The sequence below is a fragment of the Paramisgurnus dabryanus genome, chromosome 9, assembly GCF_030506205.2.
Source record: "Paramisgurnus dabryanus chromosome 9, PD_genome_1.1, whole genome shotgun sequence".
NCBI classification, from domain to species: domain Eukaryota; kingdom Metazoa; phylum Chordata; class Actinopteri; order Cypriniformes; family Cobitidae; genus Paramisgurnus; species Paramisgurnus dabryanus.
The window spans coordinates 1,782,157-1,797,614 of record NC_133345.1 but is presented as its reverse complement, the minus strand read 5'-3'; the positions used below and the strand labels follow the sequence as shown (position 1 = coordinate 1,797,614).

The 15,458-nt window shown below is 37.8% G+C and overlaps 4 non-coding genes across 4 annotated transcripts; all 4 read left to right on the top strand.

Annotated features, from left to right (window-relative positions):
• The first annotated feature begins 2,145 nt into the window (after positions 1–2,145).
• On the top strand, positions 2,146–2,335 carry LOC135764545 (U2 spliceosomal RNA). The gene has a single exon (XR_010540087.1). It is a non-coding gene; the product is annotated as a U2 spliceosomal RNA (small nuclear RNA).
• Positions 2,336–3,120: 785 nt separating this feature from the next.
• LOC135764435 (U1 spliceosomal RNA) lies at positions 3,121–3,285 on the top strand. The gene has a single exon (XR_010539983.1). It is a non-coding gene; the product is annotated as a U1 spliceosomal RNA (small nuclear RNA).
• A 7,089-nt stretch (positions 3,286–10,374) lies between these two features.
• Positions 10,375–10,565, top strand: LOC135764414 (U2 spliceosomal RNA). The gene has a single exon (XR_010539962.1). It is a non-coding gene; the product is annotated as a U2 spliceosomal RNA (small nuclear RNA).
• Positions 10,566–11,350: 785 nt separating this feature from the next.
• On the top strand, positions 11,351–11,515 carry LOC135764424 (U1 spliceosomal RNA). Its single transcript, XR_010539972.1, has one exon. It is a non-coding gene; the product is annotated as a U1 spliceosomal RNA (small nuclear RNA).
• Positions 11,516–15,458: the final 3,943 nt, after the last annotated feature.

Here is a 15,458-nt window from a genome sequence, read left to right as displayed (position 1 = left end):
GTCTCGCACCAGTACCTATTGCAGGTACTGGAGAAAATGGGTTTCCCAGGGAGGTTCTTAGAATGGGTGGCATTGCTGTATAATGACATAACCAGCAAAATTCTAGTAAATGGGCATTTAACAAAGGCTGTTAATATACACAGCGGCGTCCGTCAAGGGTGCCCGTTATCCCCGCTCTTGTACGTGGCATGCATTGAGCCACTGGCACAGCTCTTGAGAAGGGACCAACGGATCGAAGGACTTAGACTACCGGGAGGTTTGATAACAAAATGTGTTTTATATATGGATGATGTGACTATTTTAACGACTGACTTTTTATCTGTCCGAAGAGCTTTGGAACTAACAGATTTTTATGGACAGGCCTCAGGCTCTAAATTAAATAGAAACAAGTCTGAGGCCCAGCTCTTCGGACAGTGGGATGACATAAATGTGGGAGGACTGGACGTGACTTTGAGGAATACTGACATAAAAATTCTAGGCGTAAAATTTGACAGGGAGGGTGGTGGACGTGGAAATTGGACAGATACTTTGGGGAAAGTAAGACAGCGATTAGGTTTGTGGGGACTAAGGACTTTGACAATGGAAGGAAAAATTTTGGTTTTTAAAGCAGTGATTTTACCTCTGTTTTTATTGTTGTGTTCTGTTTTTAGCCCCCCCAGGTCTTTCATTTTAGCAGTGGAACGTGCTGTCTTTTATTTTCTCTGGGGGTCCAGGTGGGAGAGGATAAAGAGAGAAACCGTCAAAAAACGAAAGGAAAATGGAGGCAAAGGACTCCCAGACCTTGGTCTTTTCCTAGGGAGTAATTTTACTGCTTTACATTTGAAGTATGCCACATCCCCATCCAGTGAAAAGACCACAGCAATAGTCAAATTCTGGATGGGGTCGTATTTACGCTATTTAAAAATTTTAACAGTAGATCTTAGAACCCCAGTGTCTTTTAACTTGCCAAAAGAATATGCTTTTATTAAGAAATTTCTAAGGAAACATGACTTAGAAAGTGAAAATTTGAATGTTTTAAAGGACCATAAAATGATTATCTCTGTTGTGCAGGACCGGGAGAAGGTGAGCCCAGTACCAGGCCTAACGGAGATTGAGGCAAAAACAGTATGGAGGAACGCAGCCCACCCTGCCCTTCAGAACCATCAAAAGGACCTGATGTGGATGGTGGCCCATGAGATCCTACCGACCAGGGCGGTTATGCACTCCCGCGGCATGGCCGCCAACGCAAAGTGCCCACGGCTCGGGTGCAACCACGAAGAGACCGTGCGGCACGTCCTCTGGGAGTGCGGCGCTGCACAGGACCAGTGGACCGCGACCGGCCCCCTGGTTTTCCCGTGCCTGCCAGTGGGTGGGGTCCAGATGGACTATAATCTCGCCGTCCTAGGGGTGGGCCGGAGGACAAAGGAATTAACATCGGAACAGTTCACGACGCTCTGGCTCACCCTGAACGCTATAAAGCTTGCAATCTGGACTTCCAGAAACCTGCTGGTGGGGAAACGGGTGACGGTGCCCCTCCACGCCACTATAAGGACGGTTGAGAACTTGCTGCAGGGGCACCGCGCCTAATCATTCGGATGGGGGGGGCGGGGTTGCCACAGAGAGGGTCCTGGCCGCCACCGACCTTGGTCGCCCGTAGATGTACCCTCACCACTTTCGGCTACGGGAGCAGCGGGCCAGAGGGTACGGATCTCCTCTGGGCCCCTGAAACCGGGTTTGATTGCCTGGGACTGAAGGGTGAGAGTGGGCCCATAGGGAAGGCTCACCTCTCCAGTCAAGCACAACAGAGTATTGTTTTTTAAGACTTTTATTATTTAAAATGTTTTAGTCATTGAGGATTACTCACCAGCTTTGTTGTATTGTTTTATTCTGGCTTTTAAAACACACTGGAAGCACTTTTAATATATGTAAAAGAAACAATAAACTATATTTAACTTTTTTTCTCGTTCTACAAGGTTTTAAGGATTGCATGCTTTTACATGGGTCATTTTAGGTGCTTCATTTGTATTTTAACATGTGGTGTGTTTTAGGGATTCAGGATTTTAGTGGTGTTTTAACCCTCGTTGTTTGGATTTTCTTGACTAGTTTTTGACTTTTCACCTGCATTTGTACATTAGTGTTTTTACTTAATTTATTGTTTCATGTACACTTGTTTAAATATGTGATTATGTATCAATAAAAACCATCTGTTCTTATCAGTTTAATGTCTGATACGTCTCCTATCCGGGGACTATATGTTAAATGGATTTTTGACCTTCGGAAATGGAAGCGGAGCTTGCTCCTTCCACTCCATGCATCAACATGGTATTGCAGTGTTTCCATGAATGGTGCGCTCCCCATCTCGGGGATAAATAAGTCAAGTATAAAAAAAAGAATTTGCTTCTTTTGTGCGTGAATGACGGTGTTTTTTCTAATCCGTGTGTTTTAAAATTGCTGTGATTTCGTTGGCTTTATTGGTTTAACGAAAAGCTTGCGTGGAAATGAACACGCTGATAAAGAAATGTTTTTGTAATGTATTTAATTAATTTCTTTACAAGTTTGCGGAGGTGATACGAGGACGAATTAAACATCCTCGACACAGCTGAAGGCGCAACAAAAGCGAACGAGACCGATTGGAATGTTAAAAACACCTGAAAACTTTTTTCACTACCCTTCATACTACAGCTGTCGAAAAACCACAGCAACGTCGACAGACCTGGAAGCATAGCTGTACTTGTTTAACTCACAACGACAACGGGTAAGTCATTGAGCCCTGTGTTTTTATTTATCCACGTTCTAAAATTGCTATGCTTTCGTTGTTTCTTGATTGCTCTGTACATTTTTTTTTGTTTCTATTCCACGTAAAGTTACTTTGTAATAACGAAACCATATATTTGAATGCGCAATTTAAATCCATTTGATTTAAATTGTTTCACATATTTCACTCTACACGGTTCAACCGGGCTGGAAACGGAATAAAAACAGGGTAGATCTCGAAGAATGTTTGGTCTCAGACGTGGCTTCGTGCGCTTTCCACCTGGTCACACACAGTAAATGAAATGTTAGTCGGACGGCCTCCGGGGGCGCCGTCGATGTGATCGGTCACAGGAAGATGCGGCCGTCTGGCCTCAAAGGGTGTCGCTCATACTTACCTGGCAGGGGAGACACCATGATCATGAAGGTGGTTCACCCAGGGCGAGGCTCAGCCATTGCACTCCGGTTGGGCTGACCCTTTGCGAATTCCCCAAATGTGGGAATCTCGACTGCAAAATTTCTGATAGTGGGGGACTGCGTTCGCGCTCTCCCCTGACCTTTGTGTTAAAAATAGATTCGCTTGTCGTTTTACGTAAAATCCAAGAGACGTCTAACCACGGCCCAAGAATACATTAGTCATCAAAAAAGCGGCTATTCAACGACTACATAACTTTTAATAGACAGCGAATAAGTGTCTAGGCTAAAACAAGGCTTAATTTGGGCTGTCAGTGAAAATCTAATAGCCGTTTGACCATTCCAAACGAATAGACTAGCCATTAAATAGAACCACAATCAAACGGCTACATGTCTAAGAGCACAAAATAATGCTTAGATGATTCTTTTACTTCCAATATAAGAGGTTCTCGGGAATGGCAATCATCCAAACTAATAAATTATAAAGGCTTTTATAAGAAAATGACAACAGTTAAACAACCTAGACAGCGTTGGGCAATACAAAATGCTAATAAATACAAGACAAATTGAAATATTGTACATGCATGTACATTAAACAAGCCAACAAATCTGCCAATGGGCTACGACAATTTTTCTTGAATTAAGTGTTTATATCTAGATTTGTTTCTTACCCCTTTGGCAGATTTATTTGCTTGTTTTAAGCCCAAATTCTGAGTTTTTTCTCCCTAAAGGCTAGGTTTATTTTCTTAGGGCATTTTGCTCATCAAAAAATGCATCTTATTTTAAGACTTTCTAGATATTTGTATAGTTAAAACAGTTCGAAATAACAAGTAAGAAATGATTTTTTGCAATGTATTCATTCATTCGCTACCCTTCATACTACAGCTGTCGAAAAACCACAGCAACGTCGACAGACCTGGAAGCGTAGCTGTATTTGTTTAACTCACAAAGACAACGGGTAAAGTATTTTCTTGATTACCTAAATGACTTGCTGTAGGAAAATAAGTTTAGGTTTAAGGGGGGAAATACAGTTTAAAGGGATATTTCAATTTATGATGATAATTCTGTCATCATTTACTCATGCATACAGGCTTACAACAACACGAGGATTAGTTTTTTTCTGAGTAACACAAAAGAAGGTATTTTGAGGAATGATGGTAAACCCACAGCAGATAGTCACCATTGACTTCCATAGTAGGAATAAAAAAATATGATGGAATTTAATAGGTACCATCAACCGTGTGCTAACCATCACTTTGCAAAATATTTTCTTCATCATTTATCACGATACTTCCAAAATATTTTTTCCTACTAAGTCAATATTTCATTATTTGCTTTACAAGCTTAAAAATGATGGTGACAGGATTCCATGGTAATCACAAACAGGTAAACAAGTAAAATAATCACTATTTACTTTTAAAAGCATTTTGAAAATTGCTTGCTTATGCTGGGAGTAAAGGTATTTCATGCAAAAGGTATTTCCTCTTTAAAAGGTAATGTATGCTTCTTTTAAAGCTGACACATTTGCCACATTAAAATAACAGAAATGTGTACTGTTTAAACTTTTTGGAGCCGGTGTGTCTGTGTTCTTGGGGCACACATCTACATGTAAAAGCAGAATTGCTTATTATTCTTCTCTATTTCTTGTATAGGTCAATTATGAGTGAAGAACCGTTCACCAAATGAAGACCGCAGCCAGGTGACGGGATCCTGTGGTAATCACAAACAGGTAAACCAGTAAAATAATCATCATTTAATGTTAAAATAATTTTGAAAATTGAAGTTCTGTGTGTTCTTATTGTACTTTATTTATTTCTGCAGGTAAGCACCATACCGTAAGCTTCATTCCCTTTATAACAGGTAAGGTTCATACTGTTTTATTCTTTTGTACTGTTTTATTCGTACTGTTTTAAATCATTCAGTAAATGCAAAGTTAAACTGATGTGTTTTTAATCTAGATTTAAAAGTGTCTACTGTTGAAGCACATCTGATCTCTTCTGAAAGCTGATAATAACTGAATGCTGAGGCACCTTGTTTTGAGTGAACCCTTGTTTTTTCTAAATGACCTGATCCTATTGATCCGAGTAATCGGTTTCATATTCGATTAGCATATCTGTCATGTATTGTAGCCATGAAGTGGTTTTTAAACAAGAAACAGTACTTTTTAAATCCATTGACCATTGCAATAATCGGCCCTGCTGGTGATGAAAGCATGAACAAGTTTCTCTAAGTCCTGTCTTGAGACAAAACCTCTAATTCTGGCAATATTTCTGAGATGGTAGTAAAAGCAGAATTCCTTATTATTTTTCTCTATCTCAGGCTCTACGGCATATATGTCATGATTTTATTTGTCTATTTATATGTCTATTTACAAGGACTGCCTTGGCCAAATGTTATTGTTAATTAATATTGAAGCAGTTATTTAACATAGGTCCTTTGAGTAGTGATTTGTGTAATGATCCATATATCTATTTTTATGTATATTTTTAACTTAGGAATGTGATTTTAAAGCTCATATTTGTTATTGTATGACACCTCTCATGTTATGAAAGTAAAAAATAAATGTATTTTCTGATGTCTTGCATTTCTGTTTTTAAACTGTTAATCCTTATCAAGTGCTATACATTAGAAAGTGGATATAGAGTGAAATGCACACGGTGAATAATGAACGCAGACCTTCAGTGCCGGACCTCTGACCCGCTAACCTCCATCCCGACAGCCAGCGCCTTCTCCGGATGCCATTGCGGTATCGCTTCTCGGCTTTTTGGGTAAGATCGAGTGGACACCGGGGACTACACGTTTAAATGGATTTTTGACCTTCGGCTATGGAAGCGAGGCTTGTTCCGTCCACTCCGTGCATCGACTCTGGCGCTTTCCGGGGACAAATAAGGTGAGTTTAAAATCAGAGTTTGCTTCTTTAATGCGTGGTTGCCAGTTTGTTTGCCAGTCCGTGGTCCATAATACGTTCCGCGTTCGTGGTCTCTCCATCGCTCAGTACTTTTCTGTGTTTCTATTTTACGTAAAGCTAACACCAAAACGATTGTGGAAGGCGCTATATAGATTGTTCTCAAAGAAAAAAAAACGAGAAACAAACCCATGTGAATATGGGTCAAATTATCTAGGCGGAGCACTTCGTTCAAAGAAAAACGCAACAGAATTGTTTGCGTTGAACAAAGACAATGGTGCCTGCAGACATCGAATGTGTATTGTGGATAAAAAATGGCCAGTGGGGTGGGACAATTTTTCTTGAATTAAGTGTTTATGGGAAAAGTTCACGAATTTTTTCTTACCCTGTAGTCAGATTTATTTGCTTGTTTTAAGCATAAAATAACAGGAGAAGAAATTGTGTAGGGGGAGCAGAGGGTTTTTTTTCGTTCAAAGAAAAGCAGCGTGGCACGAATGAATGTTTGGCTGAAATGCTATCGTAATTTCCCCCTTAATTTTCCTTACAAACATGAAACCAGAGAGAAGGGTCAGTTGGCATCGAATTGCACCTTGTATTCGGTGATTGATTGAGGAAAAATATGCGTATGTGTATATATATACTTGTTTTGTTGAACAGAGACAATGGCCGCGTGCTCCAGCGTCACCTATATGCCTATTTCACAAAATGGCGGCTTTGACCGGAAGTAGGGAAAACATCGTTCAGGTTGCACCACTACGATGGCCACTCAATATAGTATGGACTGACAGCTGCTTTGTTTTCTCCTACACATGAATTTACTTGTAAAAATAACAATAACAGATATTGTCGATTGGTGTTATATTATTTTTTTAGCATTTCGTATTATCAAAATATATCATATGTTAGACAGCTTATCAATTTTAAATAAAATAACGAGACATACATACAGTGCCGCTGCTAGCCATTTTGGTGCCCTAAGCATAATTCCTTTAAAATGCCCCCCGACATTGAGAATTTTTTTTTTTTTTTGCAAGTTTAACTTTTTATTACCAAACATATAAATTAATAGCAGAAAGTAAAATCTTCACAGCTTTAGTCAACAAACACTACACATTTGAAAGTGCAAACTTTTATAGAATAGCAAAATAGAAAAAAATTACCAAACTTAAATAGAAAAGCAAAATAAAAAATAAAAATAATCCAGACATGTTTTTCCCAAGTACAATGTCACTTTAAATAAATTACATTAAATAAACACCAATAAGTAAACAAGAATGCTCAATATTCTTAAATAAAACAAAGATTAAGAGAACTAAGTGTCAAAGTAATGTTTGCTTCATATCATACATGGTGACATTTTATATTTTTATATATTTAAACTGTCAGGAATTGTTAGCCTACCATGGGCACTGACTGCTAACATTAACTTATACTGAGAAAGTATTAACCATCACGTCAAAATAAACCACAAAATAAACTACTGCTCAATATCTAAAGAAACGTAGTAAAGAAAGTAACAGCTGCCGTCAGTTATTTGTAAAATGCATATGCATAGGTAATGTTTTACAGTAAAATCTCAATTTAGCTTGCACTGAAGTTATAAATTATAACAACATAGTTTCCTAACATTAATGTCAGCACAGCAAGCTCGAGGCGCATTACGATTAGCAGCAGCTGCACCACATGCGCATTTCCCTTATTTAGGAGTGAATGATAAAACATGATGGATTTACCTGCAAGTGATGCACGGGCATCATCCCGCAGTTTCTTCTTTTTTCCGATCATGACTCCTGCTGTCTTTTCGGGGCCATTTCCAATAGTTTACTGTCTGGCCGTTTCTCAATCCGAAGGCTGCAGCGTGCGCGAGGTCGCATATGCAGGCTGCATACGTCATCAAGCCTGGTTTATTTCAGTTAACTGAACATTACATTAGCAAGTCATAAGCATATTACAACAATTTACGATGAACTAAGAATAATAGTCAATTTTATAATTGTTAATATTACGAAATAAAAACGTTTTGATGACGTATGCAGCCTGGAAATGCGACCTCTGGAGGCTGCAGCCTTCAGATTGAGAAACAGTCTCTGTCAAACTTCGTCAGGCGCCCGCGCGATCAACCTGCACGGACCATCAAATGCTGGGGGGCATACTTTCTATACTAGAGCAATTAAATTATCTCGTTCCCCCTTTTTTGTAACATATACATGGATAAAAAGTGCCAAATAATATTTCTACAGGCTAATGAAATTCTATCAGCATTATAATTTTTTTTCATTAGGCTATTATTTTGGTGCCCTCTCAGGACCTGGTGCCCTACGCACAGCGCGTGATGCGCGTTATGGGAGCGGCGGGGCTGCATACATAACTATTCGTGTCTGCTCCCGTTTATTGTAATGAGTGTGCACATTTGGAGAAATACTTAGACATTTTACTTCTTATTTCTTTAGACTGAATAATTATTTCTTATTAATTCCAAAGTATGCGACCCGATGATCTAATCGTGGTGTATGTGCTATTCCTCGTTTGTTTGCCTGCATCCATTGCTTTACGGCTTGCTTGTTGCGTTTAAATGCACATTTGATTTCTTTACCAGCATTGGATTTAGACCATTCAATGAGAAGAGTTAACAGCGTTTATTATGATTGATAAGCCCTCAACGGAGAATGAGGTCGGCATACATTAAAAGCCTTATTTTGTTTTTATCGTGTGCCTTCCAAAATGTATGCGACGAAACTTAAATCACGCAAAATATGAATGGTAACTAGACGTGCTTGTTGTGTGCAAGGAGTGCATTTATTTGTAAACTTTTGCTAAATCAAAATGGTTTATTTGTATTTGCTTTTTACCTGGGTTTTATCAGGTTCGCAGTCGGGACATTTTTAATCCATAGTGTATGCATAATTAATTTCAAAGAAATAAGAAGTAAAATGTGTAAGTATTCCTCAAAATGTGCTTTGGACTAAGTCCCCCGTCATCACAGCAAACGGGAGCAGACCCGAATAGGTATGGCTAGTTATTTTATTAAAAATTTCCAGCCGTCTGTAAATTTATGTTTGAAAGAAAAAAGTAAATTAATATCTTACTTACTGTTTTTGTCTTGTTTTCTAGTGAATATCTGACAATGCTTAAATGGAGATACATTTACTTGGTAAGCAAAGTGGCTTAAGATATTATGTATTGTAATAGAAAATTGTTATAAAAACGTTTTGTTTTTGCTGGGAATTCTTGTATATATTTCACAGCTATATAATTAATTATAATAACGCACTTTTTGTTGATAAACATGTTAAAAAATACATTAACACATAATAATGTGGCAACAAATCAAATGTGCATTTAAATGCAACAAGCAAAAATAAATAAATAAAGCAAATGCACGGAAAAGAAACGAGGAATAAAAGAAACACCGCGATTAAAAAAATCAGATCGCATACTTTGTAAAATAATTGAAATAAATTATAAAAATCAACAGGTTTATATTTAAAACAAATAAAAAATATCTGCCAGCGGGGTAAGAAAAATAAACTTAATTCTAGTTTCAACTTAATTCAATAATAAACTCAATTTAGGTTTATTTTTCTTACCCCACTGGCAGATATTTTTACTTGTTTTAAGCCTTAACCTATTACATTTTAGAATTTATTTCAGTAAACAAGACTTAAATTCTAAGCCACTTTGCTTATTAAGTAAATGTATCTCGATTTAAGAATTATTTTTTAACTCGAAAACATTAAGAAAATACTAAGTAAACGAACAAATTGGGATGTTCAAAACACTTAAATATTTTTTTTCACTCTACCCTTCATATTACAGCTGTCGAAAAACCACAGCAACGTTGACAGACCCGGAAGCCATGATACATTAGCAGTTTTTAAAATAAGTTAAATCTAGAATCCTTATTGGTTTTAGATACTTTAAAGCAATGAATGATCTTCTTTCTTTTGAATTGATTTGGTATTATGGAGGAGCTCTGTGTCTGGTTATTGAAGATGATTTGTTCTTTGCTCCTATGTTGGCTTATTTTTTTGTTATTTCCGTTACTATATATATTTTTTTCTTTGTTTTTTCTGATTTGAGGTTATGAAAATGTTTTAATTTGTAATAAAGGTTTTTTGAAAATTCTAAATTCTCTCTATCTCTCTCTCTCTCTCTCTCATGAGCGTGGATCAGATCCTGCATTAAAACATGAACTTCTGATTTGCTAGCTCAACGTTCTACCTCTGGGTTATACAATGAGAACGTATAGAGTTAAATGCCCGCTAGCCTCCACCCCAAAAGCCAGCGCCTTCGCCGGCTCCCCCTTTGGCTGCGTCTATTCCGGTATCGCTTCTCGGCCTTTTGGCTAAGATCAAGTGTAGTATCTGTTCTTATCAGTTTAATGTCTGATACGTCTCCTATCCGGGGACTATATGTTAAATGGATTTTTGACCTTCGGAAATGGAAGCGGAGCTTGCTCCTTCCACTCCATGCATCAACATGGTATTGCAGTGTTTCCATGAATGGTGCGCTCCCCATCTCGGGGATAAATAAGTCAAGTATAAAAAAAAGAATTTGCTTCTTTTGTGCGTGAATGACGGTGTTTTTTCTAATCCGTGTGTTTTAAAATTGCTGTGATTTCGTTGGCTTTATTGGTTTAACGAAAAGCTTGCGTGGAAATGAACACGCTGATAAAGAAATGTTTTTGTAATGTATTTAATTAATTTCTTTACAAGTTTGCGGAGGTGATACGAGGACGAATTAAACATCCTCGACACAGCTGAAGGCGCAACAAAAGCGAACGAGACCGATTGGAATGTTAAAAACACCTGAAAACTTTTTTCACTACCCTTCATACTACAGCTGTCGAAAAACCACAGCAACGTCGACAGACCTGGAAGCATAGCTGTACTTGTTTAACTCACAACGACAACGGGTAAGTCATTGAGCCCTGTGTTTTTATTTATCCACGTTCTAAAATTGCTATGCTTTCGTTGTTTCTTGATTGCTCTGTAAATTTTTTTTTGTTTCTATTCCACGTAAAGTTACTTTGTAATAACGAAACCATATATTTGAATGCGCAATTTAAATCCATTTGATTTAAATTGTTTCACATATTTCACTCTACACGGTTCAACCGGGCTGGAAACGGAATAAAAACAGGGTAGATCTCGAAGAATGTTTGGTCTCAGACGTGGCTTCGTGCGCTTTCCACCTGGTCACACACAGTAAATGAAATGTTAGTCGGACGGCCTCCGGGGGCGCCGTCGATGTGATCGGTCACAGGAAGATGCGGCCGTCTGGCCTCAAAGGGTGTCGCTCATACTTACCTGGCAGGGGAGACACCATGATCATGAAGGTGGTTCACCCAGGGCGAGGCTCAGCCATTGCACTCCGGTTGGGCTGACCCTTTGCGAATTCCCCAAATGTGGGAATCTCGACTGCAAAATTTCTGATAGTGGGGGACTGCGTTCGCGCTCTCCCCTGACCTTTGTGTTAAAAATAGATTCGCTTGTCGTTTTACGTAAAATCCAAGAGACGTCTAACCACGGCCCAAGAATACATTAGTCATCAAAAAAGCGGCTATTCAACGACTACATAACTTTTAATAGACAGCGAATAAGTGTCTAGGCTAAAACAAGGCTTAATTTGGGCTGTCAGTGAAAATCTAATAGCCGTTTGACCATTCCAAACGAATAGACTAGCCATTAAATAGAACCACAATCAAACGGCTACATGTCTAAGAGCACAAAATAATGCTTAGATGATTCTTTTACTTCCAATATAAGAGGTTCTCGGGAATGGCAATCATCCAAACTAATAAATTATAAAGGCTTTTATAAGAAAATGACAACAGTTAAACAACCTAGACAGCGTTGGGCAATACAAAATGCTAATAAATACAAGACAAATTGAAATATTGTACATGCATGTACATTAAACAAGCCAACAAATCTGCCAATGGGCTACGACAATTTTTCTTGAATTAAGTGTTTATATCTAGATTTGTTTCTTACCCCTTTGGCAGATTTATTTGCTTGTTTTAAGCCCAAATTCTGAGTTTTTTCTCCCTAAAGGCTAGGTTTATTTTCTTAGGGCATTTTGCTCATCAAAAAATGCATCTTATTTTAAGACTTTCTAGATATTTGTATAGTTAAAACAGTTCGAAATAACAAGTAAGAAATGATTTTTTGCAATGTATTCATTCATTCGCTACCCTTCATACTACAGCTGTCGAAAAACCACAGCAACGTCGACAGACCTGGAAGCGTAGCTGTATTTGTTTAACTCACAAAGACAACGGGTAAAGTATTTTCTTGATTACCTAAATGACTTGCTGTAGGAAAATAAGTTTAGGTTTAAGGGGGGAAATACAGTTTAAAGGGATATTTCAATTTATGATGATAATTCTGTCATCATTTACTCATGCATACAGGCTTACAACAACACGAGGATTAGTTTTTTTCTGAGTAACACAAAAGAAGGTATTTTGAGGAATGATGGTAAACCCACAGCAGATAGTCACCATTGACTTCCATAGTAGGAATAAAAAAATATGATGGAATTTAATAGGTACCATCAACCGTGTGCTAACCATCACTTTGCAAAATATTTTCTTCATCATTTATCACGATACTTCCAAAATATTTTTTCCTACTAAGTCAATATTTCATTATTTGCTTTACAAGCTTAAAAATGATGGTGACAGGATTCCATGGTAATCACAAACAGGTAAACAAGTAAAATAATCACTATTTACTTTTAAAAGCATTTTGAAAATTGCTTGCTTATGCTGGGAGTAAAGGTATTTCATGCAAAAGGTATTTCCTCTTTAAAAGGTAATGTATGCTTCTTTTAAAGCTGACACATTTGCCACATTAAAATAACAGAAATGTGTACTGTTTAAACTTTTTGGAGCCGGTGTGTCTGTGTTCTTGGGGCACACATCTACATGTAAAAGCAGAATTGCTTATTATTCTTCTCTATTTCTTGTATAGGTCAATTATGAGTGAAGAACCGTTCACCAAATGAAGACCGCAGCCAGGTGACGGGATCCTGTGGTAATCACAAACAGGTAAACCAGTAAAATAATCATCATTTAATGTTAAAATAATTTTGAAAATTGAAGTTCTGTGTGTTCTTATTGTACTTTATTTATTTCTGCAGGTAAGCACCATACCGTAAGCTTCATTCCCTTTATAACAGGTAAGGTTCATACTGTTTTATTCTTTTGTACTGTTTTATTCGTACTGTTTTAAATCATTCAGTAAATGCAAAGTTAAACTGATGTGTTTTTAATCTAGATTTAAAAGTGTCTACTGTTGAAGCACATCTGATCTCTTCTGAAAGCTGATAATAACTGAATGCTGAGGCACCTTGTTTTGAGTGAACCCTTGTTTTTTCTAAATGACCTGATCCTATTGATCCGAGTAATCGGTTTCATATTCGATTAGCATATCTGTCATGTATTGTAGCCATGAAGTGGTTTTTAAACAAGAAACAGTACTTTTTAAATCCATTGACCATTGCAATAATCGGCCCTGCTGGTGATGAAAGCATGAACAAGTTTCTCTAAGTCCTGTCTTGAGACAAAACCTCTAATTCTGGCAATATTTCTGAGATGGTAGTAAAAGCAGAATTCCTTATTATTTTTCTCTATCTCAGGCTCTACGGCATATATGTCATGATTTTATTTGTCTATTTATATGTCTATTTACAAGGACTGCCTTGGCCAAATGTTATTGTTAATTAATATTGAAGCAGTTATTTAACATAGGTCCTTTGAGTAGTGATTTGTGTAATGATCCATATATCTATTTTTATGTATATTTTTAACTTAGGAATGTGATTTTAAAGCTCATATTTGTTATTGTATGACACCTCTCATGTTATGAAAGTAAAAAATAAATGTATTTTCTGATGTCTTGCATTTCTGTTTTTAAACTGTTAATCCTTATCAAGTGCTATACATTAGAAAGTGGATATAGAGTGAAATGCACACGGTGAATAATGAACGCAGACCTTCAGTGCCGGACCTCTGACCCGCTAACCTCCATCCCGACAGCCAGCGCCTTCTCCGGATGCCATTGCGGTATCGCTTCTCGGCTTTTTGGGTAAGATCGAGTGGACACCGGGGACTACACGTTTAAATGGATTTTTGACCTTCGGCTATGGAAGCGAGGCTTGTTCCGTCCACTCCGTGCATCGACTCTGGCGCTTTCCGGGGACAAATAAGGTGAGTTTAAAATCAGAGTTTGCTTCTTTAGTGCGTGGTTGCCAGTTTGTTTGCCAGTCCGTGGTCCATAATACGTTCCGCGTTCGTGGTCTCTCCATCGCTCAGTACTTTTCTGTGTTTCTATTTTACGTAAAGCTAACACCAAGACGATTGTGGAAGGCGCTATATAGATTGTTCTCAAAGAAAAAAAAACGAGAAACAAACCCATGTGAATATGGGTCAAATTATCTAGGCGGAGCACTTCGTTCAAAGAAAAACGCAACAGAATTGTTTGCGTTGAACAAAGACAATGGTGCCTGCAGACATCGAATGTGTATTGTGGATAAAAAATGGCCAGTGGGGTGGGACAATTTTTCTTGAATTAAGTGTTTATGGGAAAAGTTCACGAATTTTTTCTTACCCTGTAGTCAGATTTATTTGCTTGTTTTAAGCATAAAATAACAGGAGAAGAAATTGTGTAGGGGGAGCAGAGGGTTTTTTTTCGTTCAAAGAAAAGCAGCGTGGCACGAATGAATGTTTGGCTGAAATGCTATCGTAATTTCCCCCTTAATTTTCCTTACAAACATGAAACCAGAGAGAAGGGTCAGTTGGCATCGAATTGCACCTTGTATTCGGTGATTGATTGAGGAAAAATATGCGTATGTGTATATATATACTTGTTTTGTTGAACAGAGACAATGGCCGCGTGCTCCAGCGTCACCTATATGCCTATTTCACAAAATGGCGGCTTTGACCGGAAGTAGGGAAAACATCGTTCAGGTTGCACCACTACGATGGCCACTCAATATAGTATGGACTGACAGCTGCTTTGTTTTCTCCTACACATGAATTTACTTGTAAAAATAACAATAACAGATATTGTCGATTGGTGTTATATTATTTTTTTAGCATTTCGTATTATCAAAATATATCATATGTTAGACAGCTTATCAATTTTAAATAAAATAACGAGACATACATAACTATTCGTGTCTGCTCCCGTTTATTGTAATGAGTGTGCACATTTGGAGAAATACTTAGACATTTTACTTCTTATTTCTTTAGACTGAATAATTATTTCTTATTAATTCCAAAGTATGCGACCCGATGATCTAATCGTGGTGTATGTGCTATTCCTCGTTTGTTTGCCTGCATCCATTGCTTTACGGCTTGCTTGTTGCGTTTAAATGCACATTTGATTTCTTTACCAGCATT